Consider the following 12,128-nt stretch of genomic DNA (forward strand, 5'->3'; position numbering starts at 1 on the left):
AACAAAACCGATGCTTGCAAAACTGACAGGGTTGGCTAAGAATGTTAACAACATGTAAACAATATTTGGTCTCCATTTATTTTTATTTTTTTACATTTTAGCATTGACATGAAATCAGTCAAAACACCTCAAAACAAGACATGGTATCAATAAAAATATCAAACTAGCTGAAATCAGCAACGATTCCCCACAGGGAAGTTTCTTGTCATTGTTGCAAGCCACCTGGCCATCCAGAATCACAATAACTTACGATTCCACACAGGGCAGTTTCTTGTCATTGTTGCAAGCCACCTGGCCATCTAAAATCACAATAACTTACGATTCCACACAGGGCAGTTGTCATTGTTGCAGGCCACCTGGCCATCTAGAATCACAATAACTTATGATTCCCTACAGGGCAGTTTCTTGTCATTGTTGCAGGCCACCTGGCCATCTAGAATCACAATAACTTACGATTCCACACAGGGCAGTTGTCATTGTTGCAGGCCACCTGGCCATCCAGAATCACAATAACTTATGATTCCCTACAGGGCAGTTTCTTGTCATTGTTGCAAGCCACCTGGCCATCAAGAATCACAATAACTTACGATTCCCCACAGGGCAGTTTCTTGTCATTTTTTCAAGCCACCTGGCCATCCAGAATCACAATAACTTACGATTCCCCACAGGGCCATCCAGAATCACAATAACTTACGATTCCCCACATGGCAGTTTCTTGTCATTTTGGCAAGCCACCGGGCCATCTAGAATCACAATAACTTACGATTTCCCACAGGGCAGTTTCTTGTCATTGTTGCAAGCCACCTAGCCATCCAGAATCACAATAACTTACGATTCCCCACAGGGCCATCCAGAATCACAATAACTTACGATTCCCCACAGGGCCATCCAGAATCACAATAACTTACGATTCCCCACAGGGCAGTTTCTTGTCATTGTTGCAAGCCACCTGGCCATCCAGATCGCCTTCATTAGACAGGAACCCAGGCAAAGAAACGTTCCCCACTTTATTTGTCCGTCTCTATCAATATTAGCCTCAGATGTTATAGTGCGGAAAAAAAAACAGTCCATCCAGTATGTGTGTTTGTGTTTAGGGGTTGTTATGAACTGTGACCTTTTATTTGTTTTTCCCAGTCTGTTCTGAAGGATGAGGTTCCCCCAGTTGCTAGCTGGATTGGGAGTAAAATGTTAGGGGGGTGAAGTGTTGGATGGGGGTTAGCTGTGTGTGTGTGTGTGCTTGTGTGCATGCGTATGCGTGTGTGTTCGTGTGTGTGCAGGTGCGTGTTGCAAACCTGCAATTTTTGTTCTATCAAGCCAGGGAGTTTAGTCTTTAAATGTGATCTTTTAAATGGCCTTACAGTTATAAACGGGCAGAAAGAACAGCATTACATTACATTACAGACAAGATTCGCTGCTCAGGGGCAAAGCAGCCCGTAAAAGAAAGCGATGATTGATTGATCATCATTTGTTTTAAATGATCATCTGGAAGGATATTATAATCACTGCCACCGCTGCCGCACCACAGGGGCAGCCAATATCCCATAGTGTGTAGCCATCAGATATGCCCCCTGGTTACGAGTAAGTGGGGGGGGGGTGATTGGTGGCGGGGGTACAAGATGGGCTTTTCATCTCCCCAGGGACGGCAGGCAGCTAATGAATGATGACAAAGAGGAGCTGGAAACCATAGTAGAATAAACAGGCCGGAAAGACAGGAGGGGCTGTTAACTATCTGTAGCAGAGAGGGAGAAACGGCCACAGAGAAGCCAGGCCCGTGGCCCCGAGGGGCCGACCAGAGGAGCAAGAATGTGGAGACCTCGTATAGACCCTCGTGACCCTCACATACACAAACATGCATGAACAAGTAAAAGTTGCACTCTTAAGAAACAAATTAATAAGTAAGAATTTTAAAAAAGTATCCTGTCAGAAAGCTACTTGTAATTATTACACATTTTGTTTGGTCAATTTTTACATATTTACATAAACTCAGGAACAAAACAATCGTCCCTTTTTCAGGGCTCTGTCTTTCAAAGATAATTCCTAAAAATCCAAAGGGGTTTAAACACTGTAAAGGGTTTAAACACTGTTTCCCATGCTTGTTCAATGAACCATAAACAATTAATTAAAATGCACCTGTGGAACGGCCATTAAGACACTAACAGCTTACAGACGTAGGCAATTAAGGTCACAGTTATGAAAACTTAGGACACCGAAGAGACCTTTCTACTGAAAAACACCAAAAGAAAGATGCCCAGGGTCCCTGTTGATCTGCGTGAATGTACCTTAGGCATGCTGCAAGGAGACATGAGGACTGCAAATGTTCCAGGGCAATAAATTACAATGTCCGTACTCTGAGACGACTCAGACAGCGCTACAGGGAGACAGGACGGACAGCTGATCGTCCTCGCAGTGGCAGACCACGTGTAACAACACCTGCACAGGATCTGAACATCGTACCTGCGGGACAGGTACAGGATGGCAACATGCCTGTGTTACACCGGGATTGCACAATCCCCCCATCAGTTCTCAGACTGTCCGCAATAGGCTGAGAGAGGCTGGACTGAGGGCTTGTAGCCCTGTTGTAAAGGCAGGTCCTCACCAGTCCGGATCTCAATCCCATTGAGCATGTCTAGGACCTGTTGGATCGGAGGGTGAGTGCTAGGGCCATTCCCCCCAGAAATGTCCGGGAACTTGCAGATGCCTTGGTGGAAGAGTGTGGTAACATCTCACAGCAAGAACTGGCAAATCTGGTGCAGTCCATGAGGAGGAGATGCACTGCAGTACTTAATGCAGCTGGTGGCCACACCATATACTGACTGTTACTTTTGATTTTGACCCCCCCATTGTTCAGGGACACATTATTCCATTTCTGTTAGTCACATGTCTGTGGAACTTGTTCAGTTAATGTCTCAGTTGTTGAATCTTGTAATGTTCATACAAATATTTACACATGTTAAGTTTGCTGAAAATAAATGCAGTCGACAGTGAGAGGATATTTCTTTTTTGCTGAGTTCATGACAGCAAACAAAAATAACATTAACTTAATGCAATTGATTTAACATTATTATATTATTTAAGCCTGCCAGCACCACTTGTTGGCAAGCTCTCAGTAAGCTATTTTGACAGCTATCTTGACAGAAAAACATGAAAAGTTATTTATGACATTGCATTTGTGTGTATTTGCGCTTTATAGGGATACTTCCGGCTAAATCCCCAAAGACCTTCAGTCACTGTGCTAATGCTAGTTAGCATTGGCTCGTGAAACTACCTCTAACTTCCCTCATACTGGACAAAGAGACATAAAAATGGTATCCATGTGTTCACTCTGGAGAAGTATATAAGGAGGCTCATTGCCAAAATCCCGAAGTATCCTTTTAATTCTATTGTGTACCTATCAAGAGACCGTTGTGTTTGGCTAGCAGTGTTTCTGTAGCCTAGTATAAGCTACAATGTACTAAATGCTGGTCAGACTGATACAAATCATCATGATATCATTCTGCCAATTAGGTCTACTTTGCAGTAAGCATTACATTGGGAATGTTGTTTTGGAAAGCCTTAGCATTTTGCATACCCATTGTGGCCTTACCATTTACTGGTAGATATAAGTTCAAACATCTGTCCTACCTACCTGACCGCTATTGTTCTTTTGTGAAGGAGGTGGAGGATTAGGTAAGGAGCAGAAAGTGGAGGAGTTTCTCAAGGTGGAGGCAGAAGCCTAGACATCTAGAGTGATAGAAAGCAGCTGTAACAGCAGATACAGAAGAAGAGAAGGAAGAGAGGAGGGAGGGGATGGATGGATGATATGTCCTCCAGAAGTGAAGTTTTCCTCTATTTCAGCTCAGCTGCCCACAGCCCTGTTCTGTGAGTACACAGTGGGTCACTCAGCCACGGAGCGGGAGGGGAATGTAACACTAAATTAGAAGGGTTTCAGCTAAGGGGTGAGAAGCAGCTGTAAAACCTATAGGGAGAGGAGCGAACTGGGATAGAAAACACGTGCATACTTGACTGCTGGGAGCCGAGAAGCAAGTACAGGGTATATATATTTAATTAATAAACGGAGAGGAAATAGGGTCTGGACAAGGGACACATAACATTAATGCTGAAAGAAACTGAGGAAGTGATAGATATAGGGGAGGTAATTAACAACGTGATGGAGGCCAGGGGAGTCCGATGAAGCGCTGATGCACGTAACGATGGTGACAGGTGTCCGTAATGATATGCAGCCTGGCGACCTCGAGCACCACAGGGGGAGCGGGAGCAGACATGACATTTGACTAAGCTACAAAAGAACAAAATGAGATCATCAGAAGATAACTAGGTAAGATACTCAAGTGAGAGAGTGGTGTGGAGCCTTCCTCTCTTTGACACCACCATGCTTCAACATAGGCATGGTGCCAGTTTCATCAGACCAGAGAATCTTGTTGCTCATGGTTTTGAGAGTCTTTAGGTACCATTTGGCAAACTCCAAGCATGCTGTTATGTGCCTTTTACTGGGGAGTGGCTTCCGTTTGGTCAATCTACCATAAATACCTAATTGATGTAGCCTTCCTCAGATCTGTGCCTCAACACAATCCTGTCTCGGAGCTCTACGAACAAATCCTTCGACCTCATGGCTTGGTTTTTGCTCTATATGCAACGTCAACTGTTGGACCTTATATCGGCAGGTGTGTGCCTTTCCAAATCATATCCAATTCATTGAATTTACCACAAGTGGACTGCAATCAAGTTGTAGAAACATCTCAAGGATGATCAATGGAAACAGGATGCGCCTGAGCTCAATTGTGGGTCTCATAGCAAAGGGACTTTAAAACATTGTTAGAAAACCTGTTTTTGCTTTGTCATTATGGGATATTGTGTGTAGATTGCTGATGATTTGTTATTTTATTTATCAATTTTAGATTAAGGCTGTAACATAACAAAATGTGAAAAAAGTCAAGGTGTCTGAATACCTTCTGAAGGCACTGTACCTAAATACGGTATTCTAAGGTAGAAACGGCAACACGATATACAGAAAATAAGGCCTTTACTTTGATAGGAACACACACACGTCCAACGTTATTATTTGCAAGGAAAACAACAAAGAAGGCAATGCGGACACCAGCCAGAAAATGTGCCAGGGTTGAAAGGGTTTGTGCAAGGCGTTTTCTGACTAGAGATGCGCAAATGTCTGCAATCTTGATCTGGGGAAACACTGGGGAAGTGTTTGGGCTCTCATCGAAGAGAGATGTTTTTTTCCATCTCTCAACTATAAATTGACCGCAACAGTGAAATGGGCTACTTCTTATGGGAATGAATGAAGAGGTGGAGCAGAAGGAGGTGAGGAGGGGGAAAGAAGGGGAAAGGCAAGTGGAGAGGCACTGGGCAGCTGGGGGATGGGGGACAGGGGGACAGGCATCAGTTGGGTATGGCATCAAGCATACTGTATTTGTATAACCTTCCTGAACAAGCCTGATGTGACAAGCTCACATTCTGTGAAACAAGTGTCAGCACATTGGTCGATCTGGTTTCACAAGGGTTTTCTTTTCAACCTTTTAGGGAGTTTTATTCCTCTGCTGGTAGTGTGACTACAGCTCAAGCTCATTACCATAACGCACAATGCGCAAAAATATTCCTAAAAATATTTAACCTCCACACATTAACAAGTAAAATAGCTCAAATGAAAGATAAACAAGTTGTTTATCTAGCCAGCAAGTCAGATTTCTAAAATGTTTTACGGCGAAAACATAGCACATATTTATGTCAAACCACCACCGCAGACATAGCTCATTAGCATAGCCAAGTAGGAAAAAATATGCAATCAACAAACGCAGGAGTAAAAGAAAAATCATTTCACTAACCTTTTGAAATCTTCATCAGATGACAGTAATATAACATGTTAAACAGTACATTCATTTTTTTCAATAATATGCTATATATATCCATAAATCTCTGTTTACAATGATGCATCGTTCAAAAAATGCTACCCAAATGTCCTGAGAAATGACGATAGCCCCGGCAGATAACGTCAGCTAACAAGGAATACACATCATAAACTTTGACTAAATATGCATGTTTTACATATGTATAGCAAGATACACTTCTTCTAAATGCAATTGCATTGTTACATTTAATTTTAACGTTACATTTTGCGTTCACTAGACTATAATATGGAGTCGGCGCTCCCACAGTAGCATAATGACTCCTCTATCTTGGAGTCGACAGAAACCCAAAATTAATACATTAAATATTCCCTTACCTTTGTTGTTCTTCCATCAAACGACCTGTAAGGGATTATACTCACCAAATTAGCATTCAGTTTTCAAGTCTGCGTCTTTCGGTTCTCAAAATAGCCTGATTTTGGTAAAAATGTAGTCAAAATTGAAGTGGTTGCGCACCAAAACTTCGAAAGTATATATAATATGTCGAGTAAACTTGTCAAACTATGTTCATAATTAAGCTTTAACATGTTATAAAGGTCTACAGCAATTGTGAGGACTAAGCGAAACACACACATCTTTTAATCGATCCTGAGGGAAAGAGAGAAAATCTACAGAGCGCGCTTTCAGGGCACTGTTTTTTTGGCGTGACCGAGACCTTTCGGCACGCTCAACGTCTCGTGAGCACGCGATTCACACACTGACAAGCCCCATAGAAGGCAGCCTTCACACAGAGGCAACTTTTTCCATTACAAGAGAGATTTTGGGAGAATGCATGCCCTGACACTTCTGTTTTACATAGAGACAAAATTTAAACGGATTTAGAATTGTTAGAGTGTTTTCTATTCGATAATATTTTTAATATGCAAATATTAGCAACTTTTGAAAAAAATGTATCCTGTTTTATATGGGTACCCAAATCCTCCAGAAGGGGCAGTAAACCGTGGTATCAGTTGGGTATGGCATCAAGCATACTGTATTTGTATAACCTTCCTGAACAAGCCTGATGTGACAAGCTCACATTCTGTGAAACAAGTGTCAGCACAGTGGTCGATCTGGTTTCACAAGGGTTTTCTATTTAACAACAATATGGAGTATCATTTTGGATATTTGCATCATGTGTTTGGACATAATGATCCATCTCCTAAGGATCTCAGTCTGTTCAATAGCCAGACCTCTCACACGACCCAGCTCCTATCAGCTTCCATCTTCCATCAGTTGTGCCATAAAGCTACCTCCTATGGTAACATGGCATGACCACAATCACACAATAGGATAAACAGATCTTGGACCAGACCTATGTCACTTATCTGCCAGTCAATGTTCACCTACCTATCCTGTGTGTGTGTTTGTTAGTGTGTGTCCTGTGTTGTGCTCACCTGGCCTGTGAGGGTATGTCCTGAGGCCTCAGCAACATATTGTCCAGTCTCTCGAGTCCCTGCCTTTCCGTGTCACCGTGGGGACAGCTTCCACAGTGTCCTCATCACAAAAGTCTAAGAGCTGACAGTCCACCACACTGTGTGTGAGTGAGAGAGTGAGAGAGAGAGTATTTAAAACACATACACATAACAACGCTGGTTTGGTTTTTAACGCTCAGATACCTCCAGGGTTTCCCTCTGCTTTCACACATGGGGAGGTGTCTTTATGTAATGGGTGTGTGTATGCTTGTTAGCTAGAGAATGTATGTGATTGAGACAGAGTTTGGTGTTTTTTTAAGAGAGATAGTTGTGTGTGTGTGTGTGTGTGTGTGTGTGTGTGTGTGTGTGTGTGTGTGTGTGTGTGTGTGTGTGTGTGTGTGTGTGTGTGTGTGTGTGTGTGTGTGTGTGTGTGTGTGTGTGTGTGTGTGTGTGTGTGTGTGTGTGTGTGTGTGTGTGTGTGTGTGTGTGTGTGTGTGTGTGAGTTCCCTCAATACTGGACACAGTTGAAAGCACTTATTAACAGGGTTGGGAATAGTGAGTCAATTGATTATGAAATTGGTCCGGAAACAAGTTTTCTGGAAAATGTTTAGTAGATAATATTGGTCAATATTTGTGATTTTAAAAAGCACACACACACACCCAGTGGCAGCAGTGAGGTGTCTGTCAGATGATAGTAATATTGGTTAAGCTAATAATCAAATCGATGGAAAAACAAAAACGGATGATCTATTTGATATTCTTCAGGTACAGATCTGTCCAGAATTTGTTCATGCACAATTGTTATACAAAGCAACAGCAACACAAAAACTGTGTGTGTGTATTTGCGCGACGCGTTCAAGATGCGTCCAAACATGTTGTCCCGATCGACCGTGTACATAACAATAGGTGGAGGGAAACGAAGGTAGCCACGTTAGTGTTCTTGGGCACAGGGACGATGGTGGTCTGCTTGAAACATGTTGGTATTACAGACTCAGTCAGGGACAGGTTGAAAATATGAGTAAAGAGACTTGCCAGTTGGGCAGCTCATGCTCAGAGTACACGTCCTGGTAATCCGTCTTGCCCTGCAGCCTTGTGAATGTTTATCTGTTTAAAGGTCTTGCTCACATCGGCTACGAAGCGTAGAAGTCATTTAGCTCAACTGGTAGGCTTATGTCACTGGGCAGCCGTGCTTCCGTTAGTAGTCTGTAATAGTTTGCATGCCTTGCCACATCCAGATGAGCATCTGAGCTGGTACGATTCAATCTTAGTCATGTATTGATGCTTTGCCTGTTTGATGGTTTGTCTGAGGGCATAGCGGGATTTCTTATACAATTTCAGGTTGGAGTCCTACTCCTTGAATTGGCAGCTCTATCCTTTAGCTCAGTGAGGATATTTTCTGTAGTCCATGGCTTCTGGATGGGGTATGTACATACAGTCACTGTTGGGACGACGTCATCGATGCACATTGATGAAGCCAGTGACTGATGTGGAGTACTCCTCAATGCCATCGGAAGAATCCCCGAACATATTGCAGTCTGTGCTAGCAAAACGGTCTTTAGCTTACCATCTGCTTCATCTGACCACTTTTTTTTTTTGAGCGAGTCACTGGTGCTTCCTGCTTTAGTTTTTACTTGTAAGCAGGAATCAGGAGGATAGAATTATGGTTAGATTTGCCAAATGGAGGGCGAGGGAGAGCTTTGCATGAGTTTCTGTGTGTGGAGTAAAGGTGGTATGGATTTTTTCCCCTCTGGTTGCACATTTAACATGCTGGTAGAAATGAGGTTAATAAACGGATTTAAGTTTCCCTGCATTAAAGTCCCCGTCCTCTAGGAGCACCGCATTTGGATGAGCATTTTCCTGTTTGTTTATGGCCCTATACAGCTCATTGAGTGCAGTGTTAGTGCCATCATCGGTTTGTGGTGGTAAATAGACAGCTACTAAGAATATAGATCTCTCTTGGGAAATAGTGTGGTCTACAGCTTATCATGAGATACTCTACCTCAGGCAAGCAAAACCTTGAGGCTTCCTTTGATTTCGTGCACCAGTTGTTTACTTTGATTTCGTGCACCAGAGGTGTCACAAAAGTCAGAAATAGCATTAAATTAATCACTAACCTTTGATGATCTTCACCGGATGGCACTCCCAGGACTCCATGTTAGACAATAAATGTGTGTTTTGTTCAATAAAGTTCATCTTTATGTCCAAAAACCTCATTTGAAATTGGCACGTTATGTTCAGAAATGCATTTGTCTCTAACAAAATTCCGGTGAAATTGCAGAGAGCCACATCAATTTACAGAAATACTCATCATAAACATTGATGAAAGATACAAGTGTTATACATAGGATTAAAGATACAATTCTTGTTAATTCAGCCGCTGTGTCCGATTTCAAAAAGACTTTATGGCGAAAGCACACCATGCGATCGTTAGGTCAGCGCCTAGCCACAGAAAACCATACAGCCATTTTCCAAAGGAAAATGTCACAAAAGTCAGAAATGGCGTTAAAATGAATCACTTACCTTTGATGATCTTCATCTGATGGCACTCCTAGGTATCCATGTTAGACAATAAATGCTTGTTTTGTTTGATAAAATTAATCTTTACGTCCAAATACCTCCTTTTTGTTCACGCATTTAGTCCAGTAATCCAAATGCACAAGTTCCATTAGTTCCATTAAAGTTCGTAGAAACATGTCAAACAATGTATATAATCAATCTTTAGGATGTTTTTATCATAAATCTTCAATAATATTCCAACCGGACAATTCCGTTGTCATTAGAAAGGAAAGGGAACGACCGTCATGCTCACGGTCGAGCTCGTGACTAAACTAAAGGCTTTCTAGCCTGACCACTTGTTGAAACAGCTCTTATTCGATCCACTTTCATAATAGAAGCCTGAAACAACTTCTAAAGACTGTTGACATCTATTGGAAGCCTTGGGAAGTGCAACCTGACCCCATAGACAGGATATTGGATAGGCAATCACTTTAAAAATAATAATAATAAATACGAACCTCAGATTTCCCACTTCCTGGTTAGATTTTTCTCAGGTTTTTGCCTGCCATATGAGTTCTGTTATACTCACAGACATTATTTTAACAGTTTTGGAAACTGTTAAAAGTGTTTTGTATCCAATTGTATGCATATCCTAGCTTCTGGGCCTGAGTTACAGGCAATTTACTCTGGGCACGCTTTCCATCCAAACTTCCCAATGCTGCCACCTATCCCAATGAAGATAAATTACAAAAAACGCAAAAAACACACACAATAGTACAATTGGTTAGGAGCACGTAAAACAGCAGCCGTCTCCTCCGGCGCCATTGTTATTTTTCCTCTCCCTCTAGCATCTATATCGCCCAATCAAATATGGAGCCCTTTCACTACCACCTAACCAGAAGGCCCAAGAGAAATATAGAGATGGAGAGATTAAGAGAGAGCGAGATCAGGAACACACAGAAATCACTGTCACCCTCCTCTGCCACCAAGCAACCAGCCTTCATCTGTATCGGCATGTTAATTAATACGACAACGACGGGGAAGGTGGGAACGAGGAGGACAGTTGACTTTTTTCTGTGATAATGAAGCTAATGAAAGAGGAGAGGTAAACCAGCATTCCTGGCTCGTCACCCCTAATTAAGCCATTTCAAGGAAGAGCGGCTCATTGCCACGGTGAGGACTAATTAACACGCTGCCGCGGTGACGACAAACTGTACAGGGAATTATCTGATGGAGAAACAATGATTAGGCCAAGTGGGGGTGGGGGGACCCTGTCCCGAGGGAGGGTGGATGGGGTACCCCCCTCCACACACAAACACAGGCACACAGACAGACACCAACATGCAGCATCTCCAAGAGTGGAGTCCCGGTGTTGCTCTGTGTGAATTTACATGAGATTATACCCTCATTCAGCTAAATATGGCTACACACTGCCGTAGAGTCCCGGTGTTGCTCTGTGTGAATTTACATGAGATTATCCCCTTATTCAGCTCAATATGGCTAAATGCTGCTGTAGAGTCCCGGTGTTGCTCTGTGTGAATTTACATGAGATTATCCCCTTATTCAGCTAAATACTGCCGTAGAGTCCCGGCGTTGCTCTGTGTGAATTTACATGAGATTATCCCCTTATTCAGCTAAATATGGCTAAATACTGCCGTAGAGTCCTGGCGTTGCTCTGTGTGAATATCCATGATATTATCCCCTTATTCTGCTAAATATGGCTTAATACTGCCGTAGAGTCCCGGTGTTGCTCTGTGCGAATTTACATGAGATTGTCCTCTTATTCAGCTCAATATGGCAAAATACTGCCGTACAGTCCTGGTGTTGCTCTGTGTGAATTTACTTGAGATTATCCCCTTATTCAGCTAAATACTGTCGTAGAGTCCCAGCATTGCTCTGTGTGAATTTCCATGATATTATCCCCTTTTTCTGCTAAATACTGCTAAATACTGCCGTAGAGTCCCGGTGTTGCTCTGTGTGAATTTACATGAGATTATCGCCTTATTCAGCTAAATACTGTTAAATACTGCCATAGAGTCCCGGTTTTGCTCTGTGTGAATTTACATTAGATTATCGCCTTATTCAGCTAAATACTGCTAAATACTGCCGTAGAGTCCCGGTGTTGCACTGTGTGAATTTACATGATATTATGCCCTTACTCAGATAAATACAGCTAAATGCTGCCGTAGAGTCCCGGTGTTGCTCTGTGTGAGTTTACTTGAGATTAACCCCTTATTCAGCTAAATACTGCTAAATACTGCCGTAGAGTCCCGGTGTTGCACTGTGTGAATTTACTTGAGATTATCCCCTTACTCAGATAAAT

General features: G+C 42.5%; 1 protein-coding gene across 3 annotated transcripts in view; it reads left to right on the forward strand.

Moving 5' to 3' along the window:
- LOC124046197 (histone-lysine N-methyltransferase PRDM16-like) overlaps positions 1-12,128 on the forward strand; it is a 451,439-nt gene that overhangs the window by 54,557 nt on the left and 384,754 nt on the right. The gene's annotated exons all lie outside the window — the stretch shown is intronic.

This window comes from Oncorhynchus gorbuscha, linkage group LG10, assembly GCF_021184085.1.
Source record: "Oncorhynchus gorbuscha isolate QuinsamMale2020 ecotype Even-year linkage group LG10, OgorEven_v1.0, whole genome shotgun sequence".
In the NCBI taxonomy this organism is placed as follows: Eukaryota; Metazoa; Chordata; class Actinopteri; order Salmoniformes; family Salmonidae; genus Oncorhynchus; species Oncorhynchus gorbuscha.